The sequence below is a fragment of the Acanthisitta chloris genome, unplaced genomic scaffold, assembly GCF_000695815.1.
Source record: "Acanthisitta chloris isolate BGI_N310 unplaced genomic scaffold, ASM69581v1 scaffold8141, whole genome shotgun sequence".
In the NCBI taxonomy this organism is placed as follows: domain Eukaryota; kingdom Metazoa; phylum Chordata; class Aves; order Passeriformes; family Acanthisittidae; genus Acanthisitta; species Acanthisitta chloris.
The window spans coordinates 99,639-111,111 of record NW_008654324.1 but is presented as its reverse complement, the minus strand read 5'-3'; the positions used below and the strand labels follow the sequence as shown (position 1 = coordinate 111,111).

Below are 11,473 nucleotides of genomic sequence, written 5' to 3'. Positions count from 1 at the left end.
GGAGGATCTGCTGTTCAGCGGCAGCCGCTTGGTGTGGACGGTGACGGTGGCAGCGCTGAGGAGATGGTATGCTGCCCGGCTCCGGGCGTGCCGGCAAGCACTGAGAGCATGGTGTGGTCTGCGCGATGTCTACCAGGTAAAACACCCCCTGGACATCCATCCCCGCGGGTTTGGACTGAGAGCATCGCGGCACCTGCCGGGTGTGTGCTCACTCAGCACTCTGCTCCCTCCCTGCGCATCCCTGGGACGGGGCAGGTGATGCAGAGCATCGTGGCAGAGCTGGGGAGATGCTTGGAGCTTCCTCCCCTGGGTCTGAGCTGGTGCGTGGTGTTGTTTTCAAATTGCCGGCACCGTGCCTAAGTTCAAAGGGTTGGGGGAATTATTTTCTGTGCCAAATAAGGTTTATCAGTTAGTTTCTCGAAATGTGTTTCAGCAGCCAGCTGCCCTCGGGGCAGGTGATGCAGAGCATCGTGGCAGAGCTGGGGAGATGCTTGGAGCTTCCTCCCCTGGGTCTGAGCTGGTGCGTGGTGTTGTTTTCAAATTGCCGGCACCGTGCCTAAGTTCAAAGGGTTGGGGGAATTATTTTCTGTGCCAAATAAGGTTTATCAGTTAGTTTCTCGAAATGTGTTTCAGCAGCCAGCTGCCCTCTCCTGCCCCTGTGCCAAATAAGGTTTATCAGTTAGTGTTTCAGCAGCCAGCTGCCCCCTGTGTCCCTGCCCCTTGGAGCTCCTCTTGCTGCTGTCACCACCCCTGCACTCAGGATTTGGGGGACAGAGCTCCCCACTGTGCCCAGGCTGCCATCAGGCACTCAGAGCACGATGCTCCCATGGGAGAGACTGGTGGGAGCTTTTTCTGCTGTGTGTTTGTTTCATTGAGTAGTGGCAGCTTGTAACGTGATAGTCCTTTGCATTGCAAAGGGATTGCTGTTTGGGGGGCTGCAATAAGTCCTGAAACAGCAATTGTTGGACTCCCCTTCCTGCAGGCAGAAAACACAGCCCTGTGCTTGGAGTTACTGCCGTATCCAGTTGCAGCGAGGGTGGTGTCACTCTTTTTGGAGTCTGTTTTTGCTGGCAGTTAGTTATTTCTGTGAGTCTGTATTTCTGTCTCAGGTCCTGCCTGGTCAGTGTGCGTGTTTGCTACATTCTGTTCTATATTTCAAAGCTGCTTTTCCCCTCTCCCTGTTGTGTTGCAATACAGAGAATGACACAACTTGTAGCAAACAGCTCTGCAGAAGCATCAGAATGTAACTTGTGTGAGAAAGTCATGCTAACAGGACATCTGTGCCTATTTAATCCGAAAGGGATCTGTTGCTATTTAGCTTTAAGGTATGCTCAGGAGTGGGACAAGAGTTTTATGGTGATAGAAGTACTTCCAAGTACTTGAATGCATCTTGGCATCCCATACGGATGATGGATGTAAACACTTTGTGATGTGTGACAGATGTATCACTTGAGGAATAGGGATCATGTGTAGTTGGGGAATGCTGGAGTAAAGGCATCATTGCTCCCCATTTGCCCACCTTCACTGACCTGAAGGAGTGTGTTGGGATGCAGTCCTGGCTCTCTTCTTTCTCTGTTAATAGAATCCAACTACACCTGTACTGTGTGGGTGTTATTTTTGGAGTCCATTCACTCAAGGAGTGTGGAGCTTAGGCTGCCTTTGCTCCCTGCTGCATCCCCATGGAGGCAAACCTCATCCCTCCAGGGCTGGAATAATGGCTCAGTGAGGACCAGCTCTGACAACAGCTGTATTCAGCCTGTTCAGCTGCCATTCTCTGATGGTTGGCTTGAAGTGAAAAGAGTTTTTTTCCAAAACAAAGTGCAACTCTATCTCTGCCCAAACCTACTGTGTCCTTGTGGCTGTTGGGGGATTAATCTTGTCTTTTCTTTATGAAAAGCATCACTGACTTGTGCCTGTATCTGAAAATGAGGATATGTAAATGGGTAAAGAGAGGAGATTGGCTCTTCTGTCATCCTTCCAGGCAGCCCTTGAGCCAGGGGAGTGGACAGGGAGTGCCTCTTCCCTTCTCCCCTCTGCCCACATCTTGTCACAGCCAGGCTGCTGGGGAAATGCAGGGACCTGTTGCTCCACACTCACCAGTCTGAGGGTCATCCCTGGGAGATGAAACTCAGCAGAAACAAGACAACTCTCGCATTTTAACATCAGGAATTTCCTAGTGGTAATTTGGGGTGTATTAATGTGAGATGGCTGAAAGAATGCCCTGCAGCCCTTCCTTGCTGGGTTGCATAACACATTGCTTTTTGTGCTGAAGTCTTGGATCTTGGCTGCTCAAACCCCTGGCTGAGTCCAGTGAGCACAGGACTGAGTACACAGCATTAAATGTCACCCCACCATTTAGATACCAGAGCCCTGCAAGAGGTGCAATCAAAATAGTTTTCTCTTTCCTTTTTTTTAAGCCCTTCAAGCTATGGAAACAGCTAGAGATGGTAGCTGGGTGACCCTTATGTACAGGGATGAACTCTGAGCCATGCAGGGTTACACTTGCTCACCTCAGGCTCAACAGAGCAAACCAAAACCAAAACATGCGGTGCAGAGCTCTCGGTGGGGTTGTTTCTATGAGGAGGTGGATGTTGCAGTGTCTATGGGACTTGGCTCTAATCTTAGGTTTGAGATTGTGTGTCCCATCACCACCATAGATCCTGCGTTGCCTTGAGCAAATTGTCTTCCTCCTCTGTGCCCCTGTTCTTTGTACAATGGGTATAACAGCACTCTCCTACCTGCCAAGGATGGTCTTTGTCCTCAGAATTTTGCTAGAAGCCCTGTAGTTAGTGCAGCCACATGAAAACACCTTTTTTGTCCTGTGTTCTCATTAAAATTGACACCTGGACAGGTGTTTAACAAAGTCCTTTCCCACCTTGGCTGCATGGAGAATGCTCCTATTTCTGCAGCTCCTTTACATTCATATTCCAGGTGTGAAAAATACCACAGGTTATATATACAGGCTCTTTTGACTCAACTTACACCTTTGTCCTCACTGAGGGCTCCCTGGGCTGTGCATGGTGTAACAGATCAGGAAACAAGACAGAACTTTGTCACTGAGCTACATACAAATGACACCCTGGGAAGGGTGAGGTGACAGGCACTTGTGCTGCTGGTCAGCCCTGGAGGCTTCAGTTCCCTTTGATCCATATTTGAGGTTCACATTGTTTTGTGGGTAAGTGGCTATTTTCGGGTGAGTCGGACACTGCCAGTAGGTCTTTGTTTAATCACTTCACTGTGGTGAAGGGAAAACCAGCAGGATCCCTTCTCCTTGGGCTGCTGCATTTGTTGTTGTGGTAAGGGGATGTTTTGGTCTTTTTAAAATATAAAATGCTTGCCAGCCTCATGGGAGCTCAAGTCCCAGCACAGAGAAGGACTAACACCTTCGTGTGCCAATGCAGGGTTCTCACCTCTCTTTTGAAGCTGGCAGGTGTGGAGGTGGGCACGTGGGCAGCACCGTCTGGCCAGGGGAGACTGAAATCCTCTCTGCCAACATAAAGCCCTTACCTGCCTTAGCAGCTTTAAGTACAACTAAACCCCACCACAACAAGAACAAACTACCCTCTGCCAGTCATCTCCTGAGCCTTCGTGTTTCTGGCATGCATGTGTGGGAAACACCTTCATGGTCTTACCTGTTGTTTCACCTGGTCTCTGGTGAAGGGACATCAGCCCCAGCCCAGCAAGCCAAGATCAGGTACCTCCCCAAGCTGGTCCCTGCTCCAGGGTGTTTGCCATCATCTGTCCCACCTGGTGAAAGAGATGTCCTGTTTGCCCAGTGCCTATTCATCCGGAGAAGGTTGTGAGCCAAAGTGCTGCTGCAGTGTCCTGTCTCACTCTCAAATAACCCCAGAATCAGCATGAGCAGAGTGGGACTCTGCAGTATGTGAGCTTATCCTCTGTGAGAGCTTGGGTTGCATGCCAGGGAACATTGTCTTGTCCATGGCAGGGAGCATTTGAAGCCTGTCCTAGAAAGAACAGACTTGCAGAGACAGCTGATAGAAAAGCTGGCACAGGTCTTCTTTCTAACAGCAGCAAGTCAATATGAGTTATTGGGACTGTAAGGGCTTGGATGGAAAACATCCTGGTTAAGAATTCAGCATAGAACCCTTCACACCAGGGTTCTCATTTGCTACCAGAGAAACGAGTGAGAGTTGTGTTTTGTGGTGGAGCTCTGGCATATAGTGCTGTGGCCTGCAGCTAAGCTTTGGGAGGTCTTTACAGAGCCCCTCTTGATGCCCAGGACAGGACAGCATGGCATTTCTAGGTGTCCTGATACTCTTACAGAAGAAAGCTTTCTGCAAGGCTCTCCACATGCTGGTTTTATAGGCCACCTGTTTTAGATTTAATTATAGAGCAGTAAAACAAAGTGAAATTTTTATATAAATGAGGTTAATAAGCAGTGGTAAAGCCAAAAACTTTCAGGATTAACATCTGTCCTGTGTTTAGTTACCTGTATTGCCACTGGCCTGACTTATTTTCACTAATAGATTTCGGGGCATGTCTTCCCCTGAGGTATCAGTACCAATTTTCACCTATACATCCCACAGCACACTCATTCCTCATGCTTTAAGCATGAAAAATGTTGCATCGAAGTCTATTTGATGATGCAACTATCATTTGTGAATTAAAAACTGATCAAGTGAATGCTTTAGTGTCAGGGTTAAAATGTGTACCAGTCAGAGTGCTCCATGCAAAGTGAAAATAACTAAGGCAAACATTCCCCAAACTCCCTGCAGAATACAATGACATGTTGTGATTGATCTGCTGGATGTGAAATCAAGTATGAGAGCATCTCTGTGATTAAGCAGTTTACAAATAACTGTGATTACCAGTTACACTAGTAATTTGGCTATTAAATTCTGGCGTAAAAGTGTAAACTGAATTCGTGTGGGTCTTTTGGACCAAGTGCTTTTTAACCTCTGAAAGGTCATTTCCTCTGTGTAAAATAGAAAAAGTTTTGCTGATGAAGCACAATAAATCAACTTTGTATGTGTGTCTGGCCCATATGTACCTGGGGTGGAGGAGAGAGAGAGGAAGCAGCGACTGACTTCTGTTTCCTCTGCTGCTAATGTAGTTGGTTTGGATAGTGAGCACCATGTTTCCTCTGCTACCACACCTTAACTTTTCATTGTAAAAAATGCTGACAGCAAATTGGAGATGCCTTTTTTTTTTTCCTTCTCTTTTCACAATGATGAAGAGCAGTGCTGGAGCAGTGAGGGGGAGCATGAAGTGTTGGGCTGCACTGTTAGGGCAGAGCTTTCCTTCCTCTACACCAGACAGACCCTGTGAGTGACACTCAGAGGAAGAATCTCGGGTATCCTCATGGGTCAGGGCTTTGCAAAGGGAGCTTGAAGACCTTTAGAGAGGACACAATATGTCTGTGTCCCTTCAAAGGTTTAAACTTGCACACATGGGATTACCAGTTGCCCTGGAAAAGCTTTGTTCTGACTTCTTTCATCCAGCTGTTTTTCCTTTTGAGGGTGTCTGATCTAATGCTGTCATGCTGCTCCTATATCACCTGCAGAGCTTTGGCTCTGCTGGAACCCCCATCACATCCAAACATGCTCGTGGATGTGTCCCCATGATTGGGTCTTTGGGGGAGCTGCTGGCAGAGCTGAGAACAGGACTGGCTCCAGGCACTGCCTCCCAACAGCTTAAAGTTAAACTTGGCTTCTTCTGCTTCCAACAGCAGCTTTCCAAAGCTCTCTGCCAGATGTATTCCATTTGAGCTCATGGTATACAGTTTTCTGTTTGAGAGAGTTGATTCAAACAAAACTTTGATTTTTGTGCTGCGTCTCCCTCTTCCCTCGCAGACAAACTTCACAACCAGACTGTGAACTTCATCTCATTTCCTTTGGGGTGTCACAGTGCCAGTTTCAAACAGTGCCTTCTATTCACTAACCACTTGGGCCTGTATAAATATTTTTTTCTTCCATCTGACGCAGCTCACAAATACGTTAGATTTCGAATGTCGCTGGCGCCACTTTTCAGAGGCAAAGTCCTGTACAAAGGTATCACTGTATGAGCTTGCCTGGAAAAATCTCCAATTTGGCCTTGTGCAGGGGCTGGCCAGCTCACTCTGACTGGACAAGAACCATATGAAAAGGTAAATTAAAAGTGTTTCAGGCACGTGCTGGTTTTCCATGCTTCATTTTTGTCCTTCGGAGTGCTTAGTGTCACTCTTTTGCTAGTGCTGTCACTCTGGTGCTTTGTGATCTTGGATGGACTGTCCATGTGCTTAAAATAACACTGTGCTATCTTTGTCTCCTCATTTTCTAAAAATCAGGCCACCCCTGTACAGTCTGCATTGGTCCTAAAACCTCTGAGTCATAATTAGTGATTAGTAATTCTACTAATCTTCTGTACAGATGGAGGCCAGTTCATTCTCAGGGACTGCAAAGAGGATAAAGCTATCAGTGCTGGAATATATTAGCTTAAATACCCTCCCACACACAAATACACATGTACACTTTTTCCCACTAATTGATCTGTCATTCATTTAAACATGCATCAATGGCAGTTGGGGAAGGAGATGGGGAGAATAAGAACCATCAAAATGCTGAGAAGAATTTGAATGTGCTGGTTTTAGCCATTAAAAGCCATCACTGACAGTCCAAGCAACATTAGGATTAAGACTGTGACATTTCCATAGTTGTTTTTCCAGCTGATGTGGAAATAGGTGCTGTCCTGGTGGTGGATATCTCAGTGATGGGTGTCCCAGTGTTGATTTTCCTGCTTGCTGTGAAAGAAAACCAAGGTGGTAGACAGGAAAAAAATAGGAGGGGAACAGTCTCTCCAGAAAGGTATCTGCCCTAGGCAAAGAGGTCCCTGTCATGCTGAATTTGGTGTTTGGGTGACACTGAACTGGACATGTCTGGTTACCACGGTTGTTTTGGGAAGGTAAGTATGTTGGTGGAGATGAAGCCCACAGGGAATCTGGTTGGGCAGGCACATTTGTGCAGGGACTGTTAGGAACTGCAGTGACAGGACAAGGGGTAATGGGTTCAAACTGAATGAGGGGAAGTTTAGGTTAGATACTAGAAAAAAGATTTTTACTGTGAAGGTGGTGAGACACTGGCACAGGTTGCCCAGGGAGGCTGTGACTGCCCCAACCCTGGTGGTGCTCAAGGCCAGGTTGGATGAGCCTTGAGCAACCTGATCTCTAGTGAGGACATGTCCCTGCCCATGGCAGGGGTTGGGACTAGATGATCTCTAAGGTCCATTCCAACCCCTAAATTCTATGACTCTATGATTTAGTAGGTGTGCAAGGTGGTGTTTACTAGGCCTTAGGGAAAGTGGAAGTAATTTCTCTCTCCTATCAAGAACATTGCATCAGTTCATCTCTTCAGAGAGGCTGGGATCTGCTGCATTCACTTGTAGGCTCATGTATTCTTTGGCCAGGGGTCACAGTGCTGCCCTCCTCAACCCAGCTTGGAGTTCTCTTGGTAAATTCAGAGTTGTAAAGACTTCCCCCTGCTCAACTCCAACAGCTTCCCACCTCTTACAGGTACTCTGTACTTCTTTTAAACTTTATTTTTTCTCGTGTAGAAAAGCCAAATTACACAGCCCAGGTCTGTGTTTGTTGGAAGAAGCCCCAGATCCTCTGAGGACCTGTGCTGTTTCCCTCCTCCAGCTATTCCTGTCCCTGTGGTTATCCCACTAGGGCAGAAGTTGGCACCACCCAGGTAACCTTCACGTCATTTCTCTAAGGAAACATGACTCACTGTCTATTTTCCACCTTATTTTTGGGGCTTTGGAGTCTGTGTTTTGGAGACAATTCCAAGTTTGTTGCTCTGAAATCCTGTCCCAGAACTGTCTCAGCTGCCACCCTTTAGGTTGCTGGTGCAGTCTGGATCAGCTGGCTGGACCTGACCTGGCACCCTCCTGCCTGATGTGGGGCCAGCTTATGGTTTTTTCATGAAACCTGTGATATTGAGCACTGTGTGGAAAGCTTTTGTAGTCTCATGACTAGGAGAGTGTTGGCTTTTACAAAGTAAGTTGAGAAAAAAAAGACAACTCTTTGTCTGCAGCTGTTTAAAAGGTGGGTACTTGATCAAAGCTAGTTCTGCATTAAACAAGGAGGACGAGACACCTCTGGCACCTCACTGCATCCCAGTGTCTGGGGTAGCTGGAGCAAGTTGCCCTCTGGAGGTGTCTGGGTTGATGGTAATTTAGGGAGGCAGCCCCAGGCAAGGGGATCAAGGCTGACTCATGCTGATGGGTGGACTAGGCAGCCTTGCTTTTCTCCCCAGCAGTGCTGGAAAGGTTCTGGCTTTACACAGTGCTCTGCAGTGTTGTGCTGCCTGACATGGGCCACAAATGCTCACTACCCAGAGCCTCCTGTTTGGGGAACTTCAGCTGGACCAAGAGGGCTTGGAACTCCTGAGAGGTGGGAGCCATGTCTCTGAGGTGTTACTTTCAAAAGTTTGACCCCAAGGTTCTTGTTTCCCATTCTGAGAAAAAAAGCAAGTTAGTTTGTTCCAGGTGTTGAACTTAATTTTTTTTTTCTATTAAAATAGATCTCTGGATTATTAAAACTAGAGTGGAACAGTCTTGACAGTTGGTCCTTTCTGTGCATAGTGACTGCTCTGTTGGGAACATAACCAAAGAGCATCTAGCTAAAGGGAAGAGAGAGTTCTTGCTCCCAGGTAAGGAGGTTTTGCTGCTCTAGTAGCATCCTGTGTTTTTTTATTTTTTATTTTTTCCCCCTGGCCTGTGTCTCCCAGCCCACATGGGATGCTGTGGTCCTGGGCTGGGTTGTTTCATTGGCATCAGTCTTCCTACCATAATTTGTGTGGCTAGAGGATGTGAGTCAGTGGTGTGGTTTAAAAGTTTTGGATATCCATACAGCACAGAAATTAATAATCCTGAGCTGTGTTTGTGAGGGAGGAACAGACTTGTATTCTAGATTTCAAAGTAACTGCATGTATAAATTTGAGATCTTGTGCCCCTTGTGTACCTGCCTGGAGGTCAGGTTGGAGCTCTGGAGGTTGCAGCCTCCTAGATTTGGATGCACAGTTCTTTGGTGTTCTGTTTTTTTTCCTGTTTGCAGTGAAAGTGCTGTTATGTAGCTGTTTGACATTTCTTTTGGAGGAGAGCTCAGTTTTTAGGTGCCTCCTTGTGATACCTGTGCTCCCCTGACACAGTTACACAGTTAGTGCTGCTGCGTCAGAGCCTGGAGGTGTGTGAAGCCTTGTAGGTTGATGTGCCAGAGGGAAAAAATCAGGGAAATGAAGTACAACTCCATGTTTTGCACACAGAGAAGAGACTGCAAGGGAAGCAGCAGAACAGCAGGTAGATGATTTACTCCTGCACCTCTACCAGCAGCGAAGTGCAGAGCAACCAGCCCTGGTCACAGAACAAGTTCAGAGTGAAGGCCAAGGATGTAAAATCTGTCTGCACTCTTGGTTTCCTCCCCAGCAGGTGGTACCCCACATCAGAGGCAGCAGCCCCATGTTTTGGAAAGACGTTTGGGGAATCCAATGAAATGCTGTACCTGGAGGTGTCTGTCACAGCAAGGGACTGTGGAGACTTCTCAGCAAAGTGTGCTGAGGAGACAAGCTCTGGTTCTCTCTCTTTACCTGTATCCCTTCAGACAGGTTGCTGAGACTCGTTCCAAGGGATTGGAAAGTGGAGGTGGCTTGATGTTTTAGTGCTCTGCCAAGTCCTAACATAAGGGCCCCTCCTGTCCCCTGGATGGGGATGTGTGGGGTGGAAGAGCTGGATGGGCAACAGCAGCTCCCAGCGAGCACAGAGCTGTTGGTGTGGAGGTCCTCAGCTGGGTGATGTATGCAGGGGCTGGCAGGGACTGAGGTGTCTCACTGCCCTGTGCCTTCAGTCGGTAGCTGCTTTTGTTTCATAATAAAGGGGTTAATATTACAAAGGAAAAAACCAATTGTAACGCCTTCCCAGCTTGCCTCCATTTAACAATCACGTTTCAACCCCTTGTGTCCCCTGACTCATGCTGGAAAGGCTTTTGTTTCTGAATCTGTACTCAAAGCAACAAATGTGAAGGTCACTTCCTTCAGATTATATGGCAACGGAAGAAGTCTGGGATCGTGTCTCCCTTCTTCCCCCAGCTTGAATGTACAGAAAACATGAAGGCTTAGCACATGCATGCTGTGAGTACTTCTTGGGTTTCTCCAGTCCTTTTAAACCAGCAGGGTGTGTGACGTGGAGGTAAGAGGCTGTATTTTAATTTGTGATGCTTAGCAGCGACAGATAATGTTGTTTAGTACTGTTAAAGTGTGCCCTGAGTTAAAACATTGTGCTGAGCACGGGAGATCCTGCAGCCAGAAAGCAGCAAGGAGAGTTTGTTTTGGGGTACATGGGTGGTGCAGGCTGAAAACTTTCTGCTTGCTCTTCTCTTTGCCTTGAAGTATAAGTCCATAAAAATTTCTTTGCTTCTTTTGCACTCCATTGTGGAGATCGGGGGCTGTTTGTTTATCCCAGCATTTATAGCTGCTTTTTCCTGGCTTTGCTTTAAGAGCTGCCTTGGCTGCTTTAGGAAAGGGCTAAATCCAAGCTTGATTTGGGTAACTTTGCTGCAGCTGGAGAGCAGATCTATAACTTTTGGTTATAGAGAAAACCCATTTTCAGAGATTACCCTTGTAGGCTGCTCTGAGATGTGACTTAACACGAACAAAGCTCAGATTCATAAGTCCCGAGAAAAAGCCATTGGAGCCTGGTACAGTAGCTCCTTTCAGCATGTCTCCTCATAAGGTCTCCACCTCTCTCCCCCCAAAAAAACCCTCATGAAGAGCTTGGCTGGAGGTGCAGCAGTGCACATGGAGCGGGGTAACGGCTGCTGAGAGATCCTTTGATCCAAAGCACTTGTTTTGCTTTAAAAGCAGAGTGTGGAGCCATCTGGATCTGTCAGCCCCTCTGAGTGCCTGGCAAGGTGCTGGCACTGGGCACACTGGCTCCTCTCTGCTGCAAAACACTGCTCACTGCCTGCTCCAGCACATTCCCACTATTTTGACTACTTCCAGAGAGCTCAGGCTTCTGTTGGTTTATTTGCTTGCCCTTTGCAATTTTTCAGAGTTACAGATTTAAAGGCAATGTGGATGGACTTGTGCTATAACCTTTTTTAAAATTATTTTTCATCTCCTTTTTACCTAGTATCTGGGTTTTCTGAGGTACTACTGCCAAGTATGGGTGGCTGGAAAAGTCCAGAGGGAGGATAAGGATGAGATGGGGGATGAGCTGGGTGCAGTGGGGTAGGAGAAGAAGAGATGCAAGATGCTCTCAAAGATGTGGTGCTGCCTGGAGGGGATGGCAGATATTTGGTCAGGGCTTGCTCTGCCTCTGTGTCCTGCCTCAGGAGCCTTCCCTGAAAAACCCAACCTAGGGGTGAGCAGGGTTAGAGGGGACAGAGGAGCATCCTGTGAGAAGCCATCAGAGATGGGGGAGAGGCAAAGAGCCATCAAGGACAGGGTATGAATCTCTGGGAGTGGGGAACTCTTCTATAAGA

The 11,473-nt window shown here is 47.4% G+C and overlaps 1 protein-coding gene across 1 annotated transcript in view; it reads left to right on the top strand.

The window, feature by feature from the left end:
- Positions 1-10: 10 nt before the first annotated feature.
- The window catches only part of FRMD4B (FERM domain containing 4B), an 81,946-nt gene continuing 70,483 nt past the window's right edge, over positions 11-11,473 (top strand). Inside the window, exon 1 of the mRNA XM_009083455.1 lies at positions 11-136. The gene's annotated coding sequence lies outside the window, so the exon portion shown is untranslated. The remainder of the gene's footprint in view (positions 137-11,473) is intronic.